The sequence below is a fragment of the Camelus bactrianus genome, chromosome 5 (assembly GCF_048773025.1).
Source record: "Camelus bactrianus isolate YW-2024 breed Bactrian camel chromosome 5, ASM4877302v1, whole genome shotgun sequence".
Taxonomy (NCBI): domain Eukaryota; kingdom Metazoa; phylum Chordata; class Mammalia; order Artiodactyla; family Camelidae; genus Camelus; species Camelus bactrianus.
Window position 1 is genome coordinate 25,535,275 of NC_133543.1, and position 22,042 is coordinate 25,557,316.

Consider the following 22,042-nt stretch of genomic DNA (forward strand, 5'->3'; position numbering starts at 1 on the left):
AAATGCATCTAGAATTGTTCTGGAATATCATCTGGCCTTTCTTTAATGCATCACTTTTAATTTACCTTAATTTACAATAGTGGTTTAGAACATTGTAATCAAAGCTTGTTGGATTTGGTTCCAGAATTGCAAAGAAATCATCTAATTGTTTTGTTTGAAATTCTTTGGTAGACATTGTGAAGGTATTGGATCAAGTGTGGTACAAAGTGAGAACATGGACTATATTTATATATATTTTTTGCTTTATGTGTGGGAAAGCAAAAGACAGTTTTCCAAATACATCTTCACTAAGCTTGATCACATTCTGTGATTATAGTTACTCATTTTCACAATGTGGGTGAATGTCCAATGAAATAGACAAGAATACCTGGTATTGATGACCAATGGACTATGGAGATAAGGGAGCAGATCACGTCAGAAGAAGCTGCAAACAATTTAAGTTCGGTTTCGGCAACCTTTGTGCTTCCTTTCATCAAGAGGCAAAATCTGTTATCTCATCCCTTGAATCTATGTGGCCCCGTGACTTTTTTTTTTTAAGCTCATAAAATGCAGCAAAAGTTGTACAGCTCTGGGGCATAATTCTTGAGAGGCCACATAGCTTCTGCTCTTGTCTTCTTGGAATGCTGCCCTGAGTCTGCTGCGTGGAGAAGCCACATGGAGCAGAGATGAGCCATCCTAGCTGAGGTCCCCTGGACCCACCAGCTGAGAGCCAGCCTCCACCTGCAGACAGAGGAGTGAGGCAGTCTTGGGCCATCTGAGGCAGTCCAGCCCCAGGCAAACTCCAGATGACTGCAGCCACATGAATGACCTTAGATGAGATCAGAGGAAGAATCGCCCAGCTGAGCCCAGCTCAGATGGTTCACCAGAGAATCATGAGCAAACAAGAAAAGCTTTAAAGGTTGTTTTCAGCCATATAATTTTGGAATTGTCTGTTACGTAGCATGGGTCACTGAAATAGAGGAGAAAACTGAGAAAGCAAGCAAATGCTGTTACTCTTAAATGTGTACTAAAAAAGAAAATTTAAATAAACCAGACAGTGACTTAGTAAATCCCAGACGTTTAGAGCGGAAGGGACTTTGGAGGTCCCCCCTCTGACTATTTTGATTCCTGACACTGCTTTTGTGGATCCCTGTTTTGCCAGCTGGGTGACACGAGCTGCTTTTGAGGGCTGGAGCTGGGTTTTATGCTTCTTGGTACCCCTCCAGAGAGTTCAGAGTCCAGGTCTTACACTGGTTCTCACTAAATCTGTATTGCTTGCTGGATTATGCAGGAAACAGCATGAAGGCCCTGAGGCCATGAGTTCCCAAGAGGTGTGACCCAGGGCCTGTCAGCTGCTTGGATTTGTTTGTAGTTTAGCTTTGTTAGGCATCTTACATATTCTTTTTTTTTTTAAACCACATCTTTTTCTTAAATTATTTTATTTTTTTTTTATTGAAGTATTGTCTACAATGCATCAATTTCTGGTGTACATCACAATGTCCCAGTCATGCATGTACATACATATATTCATTTTCATTAAAGGTTATTACAAGATATTGAATATAGTTTCCTGTGTTATACAGAAAAATTTTTTAAATCTATTTTTATATATAGTGGCTAACATTTGCAAATCCCAACTCCCAAATGTATTCCTTCCCACCCACTTTCCTCTGGTAGCCTGAAGATTTTTTACTATTTCTGCAAGTCTGTTTCTGTTTTGTAGATGAGTTCATTAGTGTCTTTTTTTTTTTTTTTTTTTTTTTTTAGATTCCACATATGAGTGGTATCATGTGGTATTTTTCTTTCTCTTTCTGGTATACTTCACTTAGAATGACAATCTCCAGGTCCATCCATGTTGCTGCAAATGGGCATATATCCAGAGGGAACTCTAATTTGAAAAGATACATGCACCCCAATGTTCACAGCATCACTATATACAATAGCCAAGACATGGAAGCAACCTAAATGTCCATCAACAGATGACTGGATAAAGAAGATGTGGTATACACAATGGAATACTACTCAGCCATAAAAAAGAATAAAATAATGCATCTTATATATTCTTGTGGGAGTGTTCAGGAGATACTGGGTTTGAGTTGCTATAGTGTATATAGTGTATAGTGTGACTACGCACATTTGTAGGTTGGTGCCCAGGAGGTCAGAGAAGGCAACCTTTAGCTTTTTAGAACCACATTTTATGTAACTATTATTATTTTTGAAAATAGTGGTCTTATTCATGCCTTAGTCCAAACAGATGGACTAAGGCATTCCTGTCATCTGTATCCATAAGGGATACTGAATTGAAACTCCAAAGTCTGGTTGGTTCAGAACCTAGAATCCTAGGCTTTGGGAACTTTCCACTAGAGGGTCCACTAGAGGGATCCAAACTGCCAGTTACCATATACAGTTAAGGAAAGTGTGACAGTCATCAGCCTGAGGGTGGTTAACAGTAACAGTTCTTTGAGATTCTTGCAAAGTGTTTTAACCTTTCCAAGAATTTACACAGCATTTGACCTTTGCTTGCTGCAGAACTGGGGGAAAGAAGGGATCACTGTCTTTATTTCCAGGAAGAAAAACCAAGGAAGCCAGTGCCAGTCTTGGAAGGAATCCCTGGGCCTTCTAACCATCAGTTCAAGTTTTGTTCCTACAGACCAGGCCATCTCAAGGACCATTAGAAAGGGGCTTTGGACCTTGTGACTCTACTACATACCTAGCTAATTGTGTTATACTGAATCTGGGATTTTGATTCTGTTTCTCTGGCAGACATGATATGCACTGTCCAGATGTCCACACCAACCTTCAAAGAAGGACATGCTGCCCAGCCATGAAACAGCCTTTAGCACTGAGCTCCTTCAGGGTCAGTCTCTGCTGCTGGGAGCTACCTTGCCAAGGTCAAACCCTTCCTAGGACAATCTGTATCTGATGACCAAGCAAGGAGGGTTATAAGTCCAGCCATTTGGCAGAAGACCTATATAGACATTTCTCCAAAGAAGACGTACAGATGACCAACAGGAACATGAAAAGATGCTCAGCATTGCTAATTATTAGAGAAATGAAAATCAAAACCACAATGAAGTATCACCTCACATTAGTCAGAATGGCTATCATCCAAAATCTACAAATAATAAATGCTGGAAGAGGTGTGGATAAAAGGGAACCCTTCTACACTGTTGGTGGGAATGTAAATTCATTCAGCTACTATAGAAAACAGTATGGAGTCTCCTTAAAAAACTAAAAATAGAATAATCATATGATCCAGCAATCCCACTCCTGGGCATATATGTGGAAAAGAAGAAAACTCTGATTCGAAAAGGTACATGCACCCCAATGTTCACAATGGCAGTATTTGAATAGCCAAAACATGGAAGCAACCTAAATGTCCATTGGCAGATGAATGGATAAAGAAGATGTGATATAGTTATACAATGGAACACTACTCAGCCATAAAAAGATTGAAATGTTGCCAGTTGCAGCAACATGGATGGACCTAGAGATGACCATACTAAGTGAGGTAAGTCAGAAAAAGACAAATATTATATATCATTTCTTATATGTGGAACCTAAAAAATCATACAAATGAATGTATACAGCAAAACAGAAACAGGGTCTCAGATACAGAAAACAAAGGTTACCAAAGGGGAAGAGGGGAGGAGGGATAAATTAGGAGAGTGGGACTAACAGATACAAACTACTATATGTAAAACTGATAAACAACAAGGATTTACTGTACAACACAGGGAACAATATTCAATATCTTATAATAACCTATAATGGAAAATAATCTGAAAAGAATATATAACCAAATCACTTTGCTGCACACCTGAAACTAGCACAATATTGTAAATCAACTATACTTCAATTTTAAAAATGTCCAGCCATTTGGGACTGACATGAGACAGCTCTGACAAGCAATATTTGGCCTAGAATGTTTTGCTGGGTTGGCAGAGACTTGGTCAGGCAGGCCTGCCTTCTCCCTTTGTCCAGTCTTGTTTCCGTGCCCTCATCCTTCCACAGATATGATCCCTAGTGAACACCCTTCCCCTCACACCCCATCTGAGCACCTGCTGCCAGAGACCCAGCCTGTGACAGTACCCTCTCTAGTGACTCCTATTTGACAGACATCACTGTCAGGGTTTATAGGGACAGGAAGCTGTGGACAGACAGCCCACTGACATACTCTGATTGGGCTATGCAGTGTTTACAAAAATGAGTCAACATACAAAAATTGGGAGAGCACACATAGAATCTGAATTTCTAATTTCTATTTTAAAAAATCAATGATCTGGCAACATTGGCCCTTTGTTCTCGTCAGTATTGCTTGGGGGCCCATTTTAGAGAAGGGAGTTCTCCAGCCTGTCACAGTCCCCAGAACTTCCTACTGACTTGTATTTGTCCACTTCCCTCATTTGTGTTACCTGCCCGCCCCTGTGGACATCTGCATTTTTCCTTTGACAAAGATAAATGGATCAATAGGTGGAAAAAGGAATCTTCCTCTCCCCTAAATACCTTACGGATCCTATGTGAGTCTCCAAGAATTGAGTTCCTCTTAGTTCAAGGCCAGAAGAGCCTTTTTCATGGACCCTGGAATTAAGCTAAGTAGTCAGGGTCCCCACTGCTGGCCCAGCCTTGCCTTATCCTCTGCGACTTGCCACACCTACCAGAAGGCGTTTTCGTCAGTAAGGTTCACATCAGATACCTCTCATACCACCTATTTCTCTTTAAAAAGTATGTTTTAATTTTTCCACTATAAAAGACATGCTCATTATTGAATATTTGAGAGAGATGCCATTCCGAGGCTGTTAACATTTTGCTGAAGATAAATACATCTCTCAAAGTACCCTTAGGCTAACAGTCAACCCCTCAAGCCAAAGGAAAAGAACAGGCAGGAACCGCTCAAACAAACTCCCCACCCCCAACTCCCCTCTCACTACCAATACTGCCTGTGGCCAGATGGGTCCAGGAAAAGTCCTGTTGCCAGCCAAGACTGATCACCATCCCCTCAAAATAAAAACTGCTGCTGCTTCTTTGGGGAGGTGGTAATTATAAGAGACTCAATTATATAGCAAATTATATGTATAAAAGACTCAATTGTATAACAGATTGCTTTGAAATAATTATTTAAATTGCATATTGGCAGGAATTGGCTATTTGAATATAATGAGTTACATTGATTATAAAAGTGTCTTCTCTGAGCTGATACAGTAACTGCCTCTTGTCTGCAGATTGCTGCCTGAAGTACTGGTCAGCTGGAAGACTCCAAAAACTTAGCTTGTTTGATCCCATTCAAATATATAAGGGGATTGACTCCCTTTGTAGCTTCTGTTCCTGAGTGGTAAGAGTTCCTAGAATAGATCCTTGACCCCAACATGGGGCGTTCGCTCTGGCACAGTTTCTCTCCAGGACAGGTGGGGCTGGTGCCCAAGGAACCAGTACGGTGCGGGGCTTGGCATGGGGAGCTGGAGGGTGCTCGAGAACTCCCGGCATTTACTTCCCTTTTTCCCCCACCTGCTCAGCCCACCTGGGGAAGGAAGTGTTTGTTCTGTGGGCTGTGTGCTGTGCTAAACTCACCATGGCTTCCCTCAAGGCCTGGCATTTAGGGGTGGTGGATGCCAGGAGTGTGCTGTCATGTCTGCTTGTCCTGTGTGCTTCGTTACCGTGGGGAGCATTACAGGCTGGAACAGACCCACAAAGTTGGACGCGGAGGAGGATTAGCAAGAGCCCAAACCCCTCAGCCCTTAAACTGGCCATTCCCACACCCAGAGCACCTGGCCAGACCAGGTGGGGGCCTTGGCAGCCAAGGGCATTCCGTTTTCCCCAGAAGGACCTCCAGGAAACCTTGACAAATAAGGGTTACACTTTTGGTCACTGTGGTCTGGTCCCAGCATCGGCAATTTTTTTCTGTAAAGGGCCAGATGGTAAATATTTTCGGCTTTGCAGGCCACAGATTTCACTGCCACCGCTGCTTCTCCTTCTTCCTCTCCTCCTGCTCCTCCCCTTCCCGTACCCCATCCTCCTCTTCTTTCTCCTCTTTCTTTTTCTTCTTTGTTCAACAGGTACAAACCAATCTTAGCTCACAGGCAGTAATAAAACAGGCTTCAGGCTGGATTTGGCCCCAGGGCCTTAGTGGCCAATCCGGCCCCCTTTAATGTATTTGGTGACAATGCACTGGCTGTTTTTGCTGTCCACACTGAAGGTACTGAGATGTGATGGTGGGCACCCAGCAGTGAGTCTGGGTACCTTTGGGGAAAAGGGTACCCAGATCTGGATACCCCTTTTGGAACAAGTCAACAAGCACGAGAAGTCACATGATTCCTCGGATCCTCTGACCCAACCCCGTCTTGTGGTAATCCTGTTCTCCTGCAGGATCTTCTTGGCTGGTAGCCAGTACTACCTGGCATCTGGAAGGATCGTTTCCTGTGTTCAGGTGCATGCAGGCTGTTCAACCCGCCTCCCTCCTGACTCCCGCACCTGCTCTGAGGGCCCCTTGTGGGCAGCAGGCTCTAAACCTCCTCACCGCCTGCCAGCACCCAGAGCTGTGTCTGCTACACAGCTTACATCATGCAGTGACTAAGTGCACGCCTCATGGTCTGTGCTGGGTTCCCATTGTTTTCCCCGTCCCTGCTGGTGAACCTCAACAAGTGGAGAAATTGAAGATATTTTGTGCTTTGTGGAGTCCTTGGCAATATGTGACCGCTTGAGTGTTTCTTAAGGCTGCTGTCTTGCTTCTGAGTGTTACCCTGTCCAGGCCCTGCAGCACCCTTCATTATCTTCTCACAAAGTGTGGAATGTGGCTGCCCCTTGGTTGAGGGGAAACCTGGAGCCCTCCTGAGCCAGGCTGTGGCTCTGGCCTGGACAGTCTGCAGATGTGCTGCTTCAAGAGTTTCCGGGACTGTTGGTCAAGAAGCTAGGATGGCAGTGGAATCAAAAGCCTCGGCTGCTCCTTCCTGACACCATGGTTACCTGTTTAGACTCAGGTGTATTGTGACTGGCTTCACTCTGTGCTTGCAGAAGTATTTGTGTTCAAGCCTCTCATTCAATTCAGGTTGTTTGGTTCTTTCCCAAAGTGATTTAAAGATTATTTCCTCTCGGAGGTTATCTTTTTTAAGATAGCAAGTTTGCCAGAATATTCTTGGGTGCTAGCAGTAGAAATTACGGACTCAACTGGCTTGAATAGCTAGGAACGTTATTATCTTACATAACAATAAGCCCTGAGGCAGGGTGCTGCAGAGTTGCTTAATTCAGGAGCTCCAGCTTGTCATTAAGGCCTCCACCTCCCTGCCTCCTTAGCCTCACAGCATCTCACATCCTCCCCCAGATCCCCATGTTGGGGCTCAGTGTTACAGGCTGCACCTGGCCTTTTGAGGTTTTTGGTCTGTGCGCCTTAGTGTGAACAGCATGCTTGTCAGCCAACTCTCCCTGAAGTTTTAGTCTCCTTCTGCGAGCCGGCTGCAGAGGGAGGTGATGGGACATCCCTCTCTTGGGGGGCAGCAGCCCATCCTTGGCTTCCTCAGGCTGTAGAGAAGTACAGTTCACTGTGCTAAGCGTCCCTGGAAAGAGATGTGCCACCAAGTGGGCCGGGGGAATCCTCCCGCTGGGCTCTTGCCTTTCGTCACTGGCTCCGGCTGGGAAGTCCCCATGCTTGGGTTTCCTCTCCTCGGAGCTGGGCAGGCCTCCTCAAGTCTCACTGTCAATCCCCAGAGGGTAGAAACGAAGATGGGTGCCTGCGAGAAGCGGGGTGTCCCAGTCCTGTCTCCTGGGACACAGCTCATCCATCTGGAAAGGCTTCTAGGGATGCCTGCTGCCTGGGAACTGAGTGGCCCCATCCATCTCTGGGAGATAATTAAGGCCCACAAAGCCTTGCCGGGCTCTATAGGGGCAAGGTGCTTTCAAGAGCAAGATAAAAGCTCAGAGCCTTGATTTAATCTTAAAAATGAGGCCCACGTAGGCATTTTTCTTGGTCGTAGTATCATGGGAGAAAGGAGAGTCTTGGGGAAGAAGGAAGATGAAGAAGCAAGAGGAAAAAGCAGTTTTTAAGACAAGAGACTGAAAAAAGGCAAAAGCGTCTGGAATGCCCCGTGCTTTCTGATTTCTTTTTGGTGTGAAGAGGGACACTGAGGGCCCGGCCTCTCCTTTCTGTCTCCATTGCCTCAGGCAGACGATCATCCTGACCTGATTCCTACAACGGGAGCTTGTTCAGAGGGAGATTTGATGATGTTCATGTTCTCATCCCGGGAGATGCAGGCCTCTTAGTACCTGGCACTGCTCCGGGCCTCCTCCCTCTTTTGTGTGCTTTGCTGGCCTGTTAATAGGGGCAGGTCTCCTGGGAGGATAGCCTCAGCTGGAGTGGCTTCCTCTCTAGCCCTCAGAACTTTATTGAGCATTTGCTCTTTTTTCCCTGCTGGCCTTGGGCAAAGCCAGCTCTCAGGGCTGAAATCCAACTGAGGAGATCCGATTTCTCAAAAGCCATTTTGATCTTCTCATTTCAAAGGGAGTTCTTTTTACGCCCAAGCCCCAGTCTGGTGGCCCCAGACTGTCCCTTTGGGCTGTGGGTCTGGAGAGGGGCTGTGGGCTCTTCTTTACATCCTGCGCCCAGAGCCCAGGCTCCCAGCACAGTGGCCACCTGGGAAATCTTGTGAGGTGGCCAGACTTGTCCCCAGTGACCCTGGTCTCTGGCACCTCCAGGTGCCTTGCCATTTCCTCTCTTTGGCTCTGCCCCATTTATCTTCCAGTTTGCAAAGTCTCCCTGCTCCCCTGTCCTCACTCATCTTATCAAAACCTGCTCTGAGACAGGGAAGATAGCTGGTATTTTATAATAACTATAGATGGAGTATAATCTATAAAAATTTCGAATTACTATGTTGTACACCTGAAAGCAATATAATATTATAATTCAACCTTGCCTCAATGCAAAAAAGAAAAAAAAAACCTATTCTGGGGACAGACCTTATCTCCTTCAAACAGCCTTTCTTGCTAGCTCCGACCTCTGCCACTCCCGCAAGGTGAGGTGCCTCTCACATTTTGCATAATTATCTCTTTCCTGTCCATGACCTTGAAGAGATGACAAAGTCCTTGAAGAAAGACGCTGTTTATTCTGGCACCCGTGGTCCTAGCATTGCACACAATGCCAAGCACACAGTGGGTTCTCAACCCGTATCCAATGAATTAATGAATTCCTTCCTGCAGCTCTTCCAAACTGTCCTAGGGTTTGGCTTAGGTAGACCAGGGGTGATCCAGCTTGGGGGAAGCGGTGGGCGGGCAGTGGGAGTGGGGAGGGGCATTCTCCTCTCCCACTGTCTCCTACCTACCAGGTAATTTCCAGACCTGACCCCTGCTTTGTCCACAGCAAGTTTACTTTGATCTGCTTTATACATACATACACATACATAAATACACACACACACACACACACACACAAATATTAAATTATATATACCATGTAGATCACATGTAATATATATAATATCTGTACAGTATATAGGTAATGTTCATATTACATACATGTATATGTAACATATCAAATGTAAAACATAATATGACATATATATGATACACATGCACCCACGCACAAAGATATCTTTGCCAAAAGGGTTCTTTTTAAAAAGAAGTTTGAACACAAAGACCTTGTACTCTTAATCCACGGTCTTCTCTCTCCTAGGGGCATTTGTTTTTGAAGTCAATACTAATTACCACTTAGAGAATGGGAAGCTTTGTCCCAGTTGAAAGCATTTTCAGATTTTACTGAGCTGGTGGAGGCCTTTTTGGATGGTGACTTCTTTCCAACCTACCTTCTGCCCACCCCTACCCACCACATCAGCAATCCTGGCTGGTTTAAGGAATGAGAAAGGAATTGGATTATCGGAAACCACAAAGCTGTTAATGTCATTTATCTCAGAGGGTTTTTGTTGTCGCTGTTATCTTGTTCAGCACTGGGCCAGCTGGGAGGCCAGTGTTGATGGGGTTGTCATAGGAGGGATGGGGGTCCTTGCAGACACAGGCCAAGTGCTAGCTTCTCTCCCTAACCTGCTAGGTGGGAGCTGATTTTGTCAACTCTTGACCTCTTTTCCTCTGAGTCGCCTCCTCTTCCCCTTTGCTCTCTGAAGGAGAGAACCTTCGTCCCTCTGCGTCCCAGAGGCCTCCTCCTACGAGGGATTCCCCTGGGCCTGCCCTTCCTCATACAGGAGACTGAGCTCTGGCCCTTCATTCCTTATCAAAATTCTGCTGGCCTCTGTCCCTGGGATAGTGGTTGGAGCAGTGAGTGAGGAGTCCAAGAACCTGGGTCTGTGTCTTGAATTACTCCCTAGTTATAGGACCTCAGGTTGTCACACATTCTCCAGAGTCTCAGTTTCCCCATCCATTGGTAAATAGGAATGATCACCCCAGTCTTCCTACCATGAGGTGAAGCTCATCTGAAACCCCAGGTCAGTCTGTCTCAGCTTTTCCTGCAGTTAGAATCTCCTGGGGAGCTTCTAATATCCCAATTCCTGAGTCATTAAACCAAGTAAATCCTACTTTCTGGGGCTAAGACCCAGAAATCAGCATTTTTTAAAAGCTCTTCAGATAATTCTCATATGCTGTTAAGGTTGAGAACCACTGTTTAAGGTCAAAGTATTGTGGACATTCAAAATATAAGCAGATTCTGAACTTCCATCTGAAAGGAGAAAATGTCTGCTGACTAATCTGCAGTGGTTCTAAGTTCTAATTTGGCTCAGAATCTAATTAAAATCTCCTGGAAGTTGTGTATGCATTTCCCCAGGAAGGGACACAGCCACAAGTAATTCAAGCATATAATGTCACCTTCTTAGTGACACTACCTGCTGCCCTATCCAAAATTGTGCCATTACACCTGTCCACACCCACACATATTTCCTATCCCCCTCCCCACTCCCCGCCCCACTGCTTACTCTATGTGTTCTCTGTAGCCTTTATCACTGCCTACGCGAACGTCTTCAAGTCCCTCCCTGGGGCAGGGTTTCTTCTAGTGTGGTTCCTGGACCGCCTTTACTTAATTAAGATAACCTAGATGGGACCCAGGAATCTGCATTTTCAGAATCTCCCTGCTGCTCTCTCCTAGACCATCTCTTGCTCCTCTGGACCGTGCCCTCAGATGGGAATCTTGTCTCCCTCAGCACATCAGTGGTCTTGGGTAGAATCGCTAACATTCCAGAGAAATCCTAGGCATTTTCTGAATTATCTTGGGAGTGTGTGGGGAAGTGGTATCTCTGTTGTGTGATTTGAGGGGCTGGCATTAAGGTCCCATATCTCATGGAAAGGTTATCCCCTCCCCTCACCAGTCGTGGTATTGGAATGCCACTGGGTACAGTCATGGTACTTGGAAGTCCAGTCATTCATCTTGAACTCTTCAGCACCCACCTCTAGTAGGAGGAATAATAAAAACCATGAATGGTGGGCATATTGGATCCCAGCTCTTCTGCTCCAAGTTTTCTGCTAGCTTCCTGTTGCCTATAGGGGGAACCATATCCCTGTTCTTTGTTACTCAGAGGCTATCCAAGATCTGGCGCACCTCTCCAGCCTTCGTACCCACCACCCTCAGGACACCCTCCAGCAGGATGTAACTGCGTGAAGTTCCTGGAGCATCACATACCGTTTCCTTCCTGGGGTATCCTCTGGGATGGCTCTTGCATCTCTTTCCACGTGTCACTCCTCTCCCCAAACTCTCAGATGACTCAGAGTGCAAACCAAGTCCTCGTGTGGCCTCACAGGATCTGTCTGTCACCTCCTTACCTCTCTGCCCTCATCTTCTGCTACTCCCTGCTGTTAGTTTCCTGGGGCAGCTCTAACAAAGCACAACAAACTGGGGACATTTATTCTCTCATGATTCTTAGAGCTAGAAGCCCAAAATCAAGGTGTTGGCAGGGCCATGCTCCCTCTGAAACTTGAGGGGGAAGGATCCTTTCTTGCCTTTCTAGCTTCTGGTGGTTGTTGCTGTTTTTAGCATCTGTTGCCTTGCAGCTGCAGCTCTTTAATCTCTGCCCCTGTTGTCACATGGCCTTCTCCCTGTGTGTCTCTGTGTCTTCCCTTGGCCATCTTCTTATAAGGACAGCAGTCCTATTGGATCAGGGCCCACCCCACTCCAGTGTGGCCTCATCCTAACTAATTACGTCTGCAATGACCCTGTTACCAAATGAGGTCACATTCTGGGGTAGTGGGGGTTAGGACTTCAAAATATCTTCTTTAGGAAGGACATAATTCAACCCATGACACTCTCTTCTGCTTCATTCTGCTTTGGTCACACTGGCCTGGAGCTGCCAGAGTTAGCAAATAAAACTACAGGATACCCAGGCAGATTTGAATTTCAAATAAACAACAAATGATTTTTTAGTATAAATATGTTCCAAATGTTGCAGGAAACAATTTTGCTTTTTTAGTATAAGTATGTCTCATTTCATGTTTGGGATATACTTCTACTTAAATGTATATGTTGTTTATCTGAAATTCAAATTTAACTGAGCATTTTGTATTTTATCTTGTACTTCTTGTTGTTCTTTGAACACAACAAGCATGCTCCCACCTCAAAGCCTTTGTCTTGGCTGTTCCCTCTGATTTGGATGCCTTTTCCCAAGCTCTCTGGGATGCATATTCTCAGACTGCCTTCAGCAAGGCCTTTCGGGGAACCCCTCCCTCATACACATATATCCAGTCCTCCTTTCTTGCTTTAATTTTCCCCCCTTATTCCTTATCACCGTCTAACAGGCTGTATGTTTTACCTGCTGATTGTGCTTATTGTCCGTCATCTCCAGTAGAATTTAAGCTCGATGCTTTTGTTCACTGCTGTCTCTCCAGGGCCTAGAACTGTGCCTGAAGCGTAGTTCAGTAAACATTGATGGAATGGATGAAGAAACAAATCCTTTCACTTTCATGCACTGGAGAGTGGGCATCTGTGGGTTTGGCTTACCTAGGGTCCACTTCCACGTCTGGGAAACGTGTCTCTCCCTCACTCTAAGTTTAAGTTAAGATTGAGATGAATCTGTTAGTTCTGTCCACTTGGCCAGTCATTGGTTCAGGGATGGATGCAGGACCCAAGTCAGTCTCATCAGAGCCAGTCCAGGGTTTCTGCTGGAACTACTGAGACAGAGCACTCTGTCCCCACTGGTGTTTCTGAGAGAAATAGGATGTTGATCTGGAGCTGCTAACAGCCATCTTACCACTGTAAAGGAAGAGCGAGGTGCCTTCCTGGCCAAAAACCTATGTGTGATCTTCCAGGCCTGACCGTAGGCAGTTAGAGAGGCTTCATGTCATCTCAGGCTGCTGTAACAGAATATTGTAGACTGGGTGGCTAAACAACATGAATTTACTCTCACAGTCCTGGAGGCTGGGAAGTCCAAGATCAAGGGGCTGGCAGATTCTAGTCTTGGGGAGGGCCTGCTTCCTGGCCTGAAGACAGGCGCCGGCTCCCTGTGTGCTCACGTGATCCTTTCCTGTGTATGCACATGTCAAGAGAGGGGAGAGCTCTGGTGCCTCTTCCTCTTCTTATGAGGACACTAATCCCATCATGGGAGCCCCACTCTCATGACCTCATCTAACCCTTATTACTTCCCAAAGGCTCTACTGTCAAATATTATCACATGGGGATTAGGACTTCAACATATGAATTTTGGGGATGGGGGACACAAACATTTAGTCCATAACTCTTGACCTGGCAGACCTCATGGGGCAACACTGCCCTCCCCACACCAGCCAGTGCACGGTCGGCCCAGAAGGGAGTTGCAGTCAAGGACTAGGCCCCATGGCCAGCCTGCTCTGATGCATATCTACTTTCCTGGCCCAGGCACCTCCATCAGAGGCCTCTTTACTCGGGGTGTGGGAGGGCCTCGGTTGGAACCTTCTTGTGGGGGAAGTGGGCAGAAACGTGAAGACACTTTTTCCCACTCTGACTCAGTGCTCAGCCTCCTCTCCTCCTAGGTATCCCCACCCGCCTCAACCCAGATCTGTAGAGAGGCAGGAGCCTGTTGTTTGGGGCTCCTTATCAGTGAGACAACTCCCCCCTCAGTGCTGATACATCTGACCCTCCCCCGGTGCTGTTTCATGGGGGAAAACAGAACACTATTGGGGCTGGTGCTCTAGTCCCTTCCTTCAGCTGTGGCAGTAAAGGAAATAAAGCTTACTTGTTACGGTCATTTTGCCATGTTGTCTTAATCGACTACTTTGACACTTGGCAGATCAGCTCAGCTCTTGATAAACAGTCTACTTGAAATGGAGCCAAAATAGGGGAAAAAGAGCTGAGAGGCAGAGAGGGGGTGCCTGGGTCTCTGTAGTATCATCTGAGCTCCCCTAAATCTAGCTGTGCTGAAGCCAGCGGGATGCTTGTTGGACCTTTTAGTTATTGAGCAAAAGCCAATTAGATATGTTTTTGTGTCACTGAGTCCTGAGTCAGGTACATCCTTTCAGTGACACCCCAGTGGGCCTCAGGAATTCCTGCCCCTGGGTTCCTATTCTCTCTTGGACTGGCCTTCACTGTGGTCCAGGTCACCCGGTAGTATTCTGCATCACATGCCTGCCTCCCTGAGGGACATCTGCTCTTAGAAACCAGGGACTTGACTTTTCTCTTTCTCTCTTTCTCTCTTTTTTACATTTTTTGTTTTTTTTTAAGGGGGGTGGGGTAATTAGATTTATTTATGTATTTATTTATATATTTATTTATTTTTAATGGAGGTACTGGGGATTGAACCCAGGACCTGGTTCATTCTAAGCACACACTCTACCACTGAGCTATACCTTCTCTCCCTTTTTCAGGCCACACCTCATATATGCCCTTGCACAGACTCAGACAAAAACCTCTTTAGAATGAGGACTTAACAGAATGAAACTGTGGTGGTTTTTTTTTTTTTTTTTTTTTTTTTTTTACAATTACTCAGGTAATTATAAAGAGGAGGAAAACTCTCCTTAATATTTTTAAAATATACATTAAAATATTTTTTTATTCCTTTAAGAAATCAAATCTGTATTAGGGGATAAAATCTGTATTAGTTATCTTTTGCTGCATAGTAAATTACCCCAAAACTCATCAGCTTAGAATGACAAATGTTTATAGTCTCAGTATCTCAGAGTCTGGAACCACGTGCAGCTTAGCTGTAGTCCTCTGGCTCTAGCTCTCTCATGAGGCTATGATCATGGTGTTGCCAAAGCTGCAGGCATCTCGAGGCTCAACTGGGAAAGGGTCCACTACAAGCCCACTCGTGTGGCTATTTGCAAGCCTCAGGTCCTTCTTGGCTGTTGGCTGGAGAAGTCAGTTCCTTGACATGGGCCTCTTCATAGAGATGCTCACAATATGGCAGTGGGCTTCCCCTAGAGTGAATGAACGAGAGAGAGAGAGAGAGAGAGAGATACAAGATGGCAGTCACTGTCTTTTTATAATTTAACCTTAGAAGTGACATCACAACACTTTCCCCATACTCTATTTGTTAGAAACTAAGATCTACCCCACACCCAAAGGGGTAGTAATATAAGGACCTGAGTATCAAGGGGCAGGAATAATTTGAAGCTATCTTAGAGGTTGTTTTCCACAGCCTCTGATGATTCATATCCCTCCCACATGCAGAATATACTCCTCCCCTACCAAAGCCCCAAAAGCCTCATCTCATTACATCAGTTCAAAGTCAAGAATTGCGTCTAAGTCAAGTTCAGGTGTGGATAAGCCTTCTCAAATGTAGCACCTTAAACATAGACCTTTGTGATCTATAGACCTGTGGAACTAAAGAGATAAGTGATCTGGCCCTCTTATACGCAACATACAGTTGTGTGTCGGGAATATATTTCCATTTAACAAGGTGGAAAGTTGGAGGCACAGGGACTCATTGGTCCATAGAAATTCTGAAAGCCAGACAAGCAATTGTTGGAAGTTCCTTGATCAGATCCCAAGGCCTGGGATTATTTCTTCATGGTTTATGGCTCTACTCCCTGGGCTATTGATTCTGTCCTCTTGGTCATCTTTTCTTTTTTATGGAAAGTAGTACTTTTTGCAGCTGAGCAGCTCTCTTAGCCTGCTTCCTGCCAGTAGAATTCTGGGAATCAAAAAAGTGTATCCTCCTTCTGTTCAATCTCTGTCTCCTGCAGTCCAAGTTGGTTATGTTTTTAAATATAAGTCTTTTAAGAAACTTGTAGGTCTCCTGTGAATCTCTTTGGGGTTTGCTCCCTTAGACAAAAGCCATACCTATGATTTTTTTTTTTTTTTTTTTGAGATAAGCCCCTTTTCCTCTCGCTGAGATGGCTGAGGTCCAAAACCCTTAACTTCCTAGGGGCCCTAAGAGTTTGAGAGGATTTGTGAAGCACACCCTTAATATCTTGTGATATTATAAGAAATATGTGTTTGGTCTTCATCCTCAGCTCCTGGCCAGAGCTCCTTAGGACATTATAATGTCCTAAGTGATAATAACATTAGGAGCCTCTTTTGTTAATAATATTTGGTTTTTGTTCCTGGCTCCTAAAACAGCTCCAGAGTGCTAAAGGTAAAAGGAGCATCTTTTATCATAACAAGCCTCTTTCAATCACACCTGAGTTTATGTTAATGAGGCAACTTTTGGAAAGCCCCAAAATATGGGGAGCTGGTTGCCAGGGGAACCAACCATATGATTAGAAAATTGGGACTTTCAGCCCCACCCCCTGACCTCCAGGAGCCACTAAAGATGTAATCAATCATGCCTAGGTAATGAAGCCTCCATAAAAACCCCTAACCAAAGGGGTCCGGAGAGTTTCTGCATTGGTGAATACACCGAGGTACTGTGTGTGGAAGGTGGGTGTGTCAGGAGAGGGTGTGGGAGCTCTGTGCCTCTTCCCACATACCTTGCCCTATGTGCATCTCTTTCATTTGGCTGTTCCTGAGTTGTGTCCTTTATAATAAATAGGTAATAAATAGTAAGTGAAGTGCTTTCTTCAGTTCTGTGAGCCATTCTGGCAAATTATCAAACCTGAGGATGGGCTGTGGAAACCTGCCATTTACAGCCAGTTGGTCAGTAGTACAGGTGACAATCTGGGACTTGAGATTGGTGTCTGAAGTTGGGGGAGGGGGAACAGTCTTGTGGGACTGAGTCCTTAGCCTGTGGGGTCTGTGCTAACTCCAGGCAGTTAGTGTCACAATAGAGTTAAATCGTAGGACACCCAGTTGGTGTTCTCCAAGAACTGGAGAATTTCTTGGTGTGGAAAACCCCACACATCTTAGGATTGTAAGTAGAGGGAGACAAGAGTGTTTCCTTTCCTCTCTAAGGGTTTTTTTTTATAGACTCTGAGGCACCACCATCGATCTTTTGGAGTCTTAACAAAAAGTTTTACTTTCATACCCTCAGTTTTATCTTTAGACCCTGTTTTCCTAGCAGTGCCTGGATTTGACATTTGCTTGGAAATCATTTCTTAATTTTAGTTTTGTTGGCTGGCTGGAGAGGCTGAGAAATTCCCAAACCTGTTTTGTTTTGCCTATATTACAGTATTTCCCTCAATTTATTTCTCTCCTCCTGCATTTTACTATGAATAGCAACAGGAGACCAGGTGGAACCCGCATCACTTTGGGAACACTGTTTAACTCGATTACTAAGTTCATTAGGCACATTTTTTACTTTCCACATAAATGTAGGCAGCAGTGTTGCTAAATAGTGAGATTCTTCTTCCTGCAATTTGCAATAACGTGTTTCTCATTTCCTTCTGAGCCCTCACCAGCAGTATCCCCAGAATCAAGGTTTCTCCTAACAGTCTACTCAAGACAATTAGGCTTTCTCTAACATACTCCTCAAATCCCTCCCAGCTTCTGTCCACTGTTGGGTTCCAAAGCTACTCCCATATGTATGTTACAGAGTCTCCCTACTTCCAGGAACCCAAATCTGTATTTATCCTTTTCTCATTTGACCTCCAGAGGCAATTCTTCTAATGTGTTTAAAGGAAGTCATTTTGTTTGTGAGGACTTCTTATGAGTGTTTTATGAGTGTCCATTTTTACTTTCCTAAATGGTATTGTTTTATGCATCTTATTCTGTTTCTCACCTTTTCAACCATCTCCATGCTTTCAAGACTCATCTATGTTGTTCTGTGGACTAGTCAGTTGCTTCCAACAGTGTGTCGTACACCATGGGTTCCACCCCCTGCCCCCATATTTCACCTGTCCAGTCTCCTAAGCATGGACACCCAGATTACCTCCAGTTTCATGTCATCATCACAAATGATGTGGCCATGTGCATCCTAATTCATGGCCCCTTATGAGTCTGTGTGAGGATTTCTTTGGGATTTGTGCATACCCAGAACTAGAATAATGATGTATAGCTCACACATATGCTAAATTTGACCAGGAATTACCAGTCACTCATAGTATAGTTACACTGGTCTTCCTCCCCACAAGCCAAGCAAAAAGAATCCTGTATCCCACCTCTAGGCTGACACTCAGTATTATCATCCAGTTAAAAACATTTTTTTTAAAAGTCTGTTTGGTATGAAATCACATCTCATTGATATTTTGATCTGCACTTTTCCTGACAACTGGTGAGTTTGAGCATCTCTTCATAAACTTTTGACTTCGCTCTTCCACAAACTGCCTGCTCATATCCTTGTTTGTATATTCTTTAAGGTCAGAGACCAGGTATAATTTCTTCTGTGTTCTCCCCTGCTCCCAGCACATTGCTGAACCTGGATTGATGATTGATGAGAAGGTCAATGTGACTGTGTTATTTGAGCTTCTGGAGTTTGAGGCCCACTCTTCCCCTACAGAGCCTGAGGTGTTTGCCTTCATTCATTCAGAGCACATTTATCAAATGACTACCCCATGCCAAGTCTTCCCAGGCAACTCTCCCTTCCGGCAAAGCCCAAATGACCCGTCAGTCACTCTGTCAATTGAACAGAAGAATGAAACTGGTCACACGAGTCATCTGCCATCAGACAGACTCTAGTAACATTTTAAATGCCCTTTTATAGATTCTTACATTCTATGATCCTCTGAGTCTAACTTATTGATGTTTGGTTTTTTCTTTTGTTGTTGGTTTTAACTGCCATGTGCCTACAGCAAGGCAAGACCCAAGGAATCTTGGCAATGTCTTTGCACATCAATAGGAGAATCAAAACTACCTTTTGTTATGTTTCTCTGCTTGTGAAGAGCAATCCTGCATCTTAGTGAACTGATTGCTGAAAAATATCCTGGATTTTACAGTCAAAAAGTAAACTCCTCTCCTTAGTGCAATCTATAAAGATCACTAGTCCAATATGACATTTATCTACATTTCCAGACAGGGCAGTGTCCTCAGCCCTGGCCTAACTACTTCCACACCCGCCCACCCCAGGGCAGGGGTAGGTGCCCAGCTCTGGAAGTCTTGACTGAAACACCTCCACCTCATATTGTAATTATCTGTTTATTTGCTCTTCCTCCTCTAGATTGGGGAAATATTGAGGACACAGTTGTTGTCTTATTCATTTCTTTAATTTACTGTACTCTGCAATGCAATGTCACCCAGCAAGTGTTCAATAAATATTTATTGATTGAATGAATGGACACATGAAAAAACATTAATTGAGCACCTACTTGCCACGTGCTATGCCAGATGCTGGGAAATCATGGATGAATAAGACAGTTTAATTCTATAATAGTGTGGAACATGTGCAGAGGAGGGGCACCACATCCTAGGGCGAGGTGAGCTTCAGATAAAGAGGGGATGCCATTTGTAACACTCATCTTTTTCATCTCCAACAGAGGCCTTCTGACCTTAAATTTTAAATGTGACTTGTATTTTAATCACAAGAAATAGGCTTTCTCTGTGTGTATATGTGTGTGAGAGATGTGGATGTGGACATAGATGTTGCTTGTCTGACTGTGCCCACCCTGTCCTAGCCTGGAGTCAGGATAGAGGTGGAAGTCTCTTTGCCCACCATCCAAGGGGGCTTGGACAAATGGGTGGGACATCTGTGCAGCCATCTGGGACTGTGATGCAGACTAACAAGTGAGTCTCGCAATATTGGACACTTAACCCCCTTGCTACATGATCCAACAAGTGAGAAAATTTGCATTGGCCCAGGAGGGAGCTTTTCCAGCTCACTTTCACCCCAAATCCATGTCAGTCTTTAACTCTTCTGGTCAAGCCAAAGAGACGTGGGTCAAGCTCTGTCCAAAGGACTGGGGTTTGAGGGAGACTTAGACAACTAAGTTTTCTATAAGGTCTAGTTATACCTACTCATCAGAAGACATACAAGTCAGAGCTCTGCAGGGACCTGGTCTCACTTCATATCAGACTCAGCAAGAAGGTTTTTAACAATGACTTTTAAATAACCGGTAGGCGTGGGGCACAGTCAGGAGCTATGCTAGATTTGGCATTATGTATTCTGTGGAAAAACAAATACCCATTTCTTTGTTCTCATTTTAAAAGTTACTCCTTATAAAACGGTGTCTTTGTGAAGAATCATCTAATAGTTGGTATTTGATCAAGCAAGACAAATGTGGGCTCTCTTGAGCAAATCCCTAAAGATTTCCTTCATTTTCATATCTGTGGACTTTGGATGGTGGAGTCTGATATGAAACAATCTTCAATAACTTCTTTTACATTGATATTCAACAGGGCAGAGTTCTTTTATCTTTATTTGCTCCATGATTTTAGAGCACTTGCTCAATAATCAGTGTGGGCTTCAGTTAAATATGCAACCTACTCCTTGTCATTCTTTAAAAAAAAGATTATTGGACTAGTTTGCTTGTGTGTAATTGTAAACTCAATCCTTCATGTATGTAGCCACTTAAAAACCAGGACCTAGTGCATATGAGTTTCCTTTTCTGGGTAGGATTATGTGAGCCTTTCCATCATGAGCCAAAATAGCCAATAGCAGATGAATTGATGAATGCCACTACTAATAGTAACTGGAGATGTGGGGACAACCAAAAGAGCAGGGGTGGGCAAACATTTTCTGTAAAGGGCCAGGTAGTAAGTATCTTAGGCTTGGTGAGTCATATAGTTTCTGTCATAACTACTCACCTCTGCCTTTGTGGTGCCAACACAGCCGTATACAATGTGTCCATGAATGTGGCTATACTCCAAAAACTTGATTTACGAAAAACAGGCAATGGGCCAGATTCAGCCTCTAGGCTGTGTTTGCTGATCCCTAATCTAGAACAAGTGATAGACACAAATAGCTTTAACTATGAAAAATACCCAGCCAACGCCCTTGGCCTTTGAAACCCTCACTTTGAGCTCCTAGCATACAGCACCTGCTGCCAGTTTTGTTTTTTGAGCTTTACGTTTATAGGTAGAGTGAGGGGTTTGAGTGAGAGTGTTGACAGGTATTTGATGACCGGAAGCTCTATGAGTGGTACCCTGTCATCTCATTTTCAAGGGGAAGCCTCTTGTCCTGTCTTAGCTGGGCGACAATAATGAGCTGAAATAGAGAAGGGTCTGGAATGGAAAGCAGGCACTTCACTGAGGATCTCCCAGGGGAGTTTGGGTTGGCTAGTTGGGAAGAAAGAAGAGGTATGCTTCCAGGAGTCAGCTAGGAGCTTTATTCTCTAGCAACGCAGAGATGAGCAAGAAGAGAGACTAATTTCCCCCAAATTCTCCTGGGTACAAGGTTGGTTCTGGTTTAGGAGAGGTCAATATCAGGGCACAGTGTCTAGGTGTAGAGTCCCAGGTGTATTTCACTGGGTACAGAGGCTCCTGTGATAGCTGTGGGACTCCCTTTGCAGCCGTTGACAGATGTGAACAACCCATTGCCATGTGGACTCCTTGTAATATTTTAGCATTTGCTGAGGCAGTGATTTCACTGTCTGCATGTGATTTCAGAGGGAATCCCAGTAAGACCTAAAAAGAAAGGCAAGAAACTGAAGCTCAGGTATCCTTCTCCTGGAAGAGGACAAATAAATGCATTAATGCATGGGGTGAATGTTGCAACCAAGACCCATTTCTAAGACTGGTTAATTTCCCCTCCGCCTTGGCTAGATCTGTCATCTTGTTCTTTGCTCTATCTTTTTTTTTTCCCTCACATCTGAGCAAACCCAAGCCATCTTTGAGTTCCTGGTCCTCGTAGGCTCCCAAGTGAGCAGCATCTGTTAAATAGAGGAGTAGTTCATGCTCAAGATGTTTTTAGAGGGCTGACCCAGCCCT

At 44.5% G+C, this 22,042-nt stretch overlaps 1 long non-coding RNA gene across 2 annotated transcripts in view; it reads left to right on the forward strand.

The window, feature by feature from the left end:
- LOC141577639 (uncharacterized) overlaps positions 1–22,042 on the forward strand; it is a 151,262-nt gene that overhangs the window by 85,068 nt on the left and 44,152 nt on the right. The gene's annotated exons all lie outside the window — the stretch shown is intronic.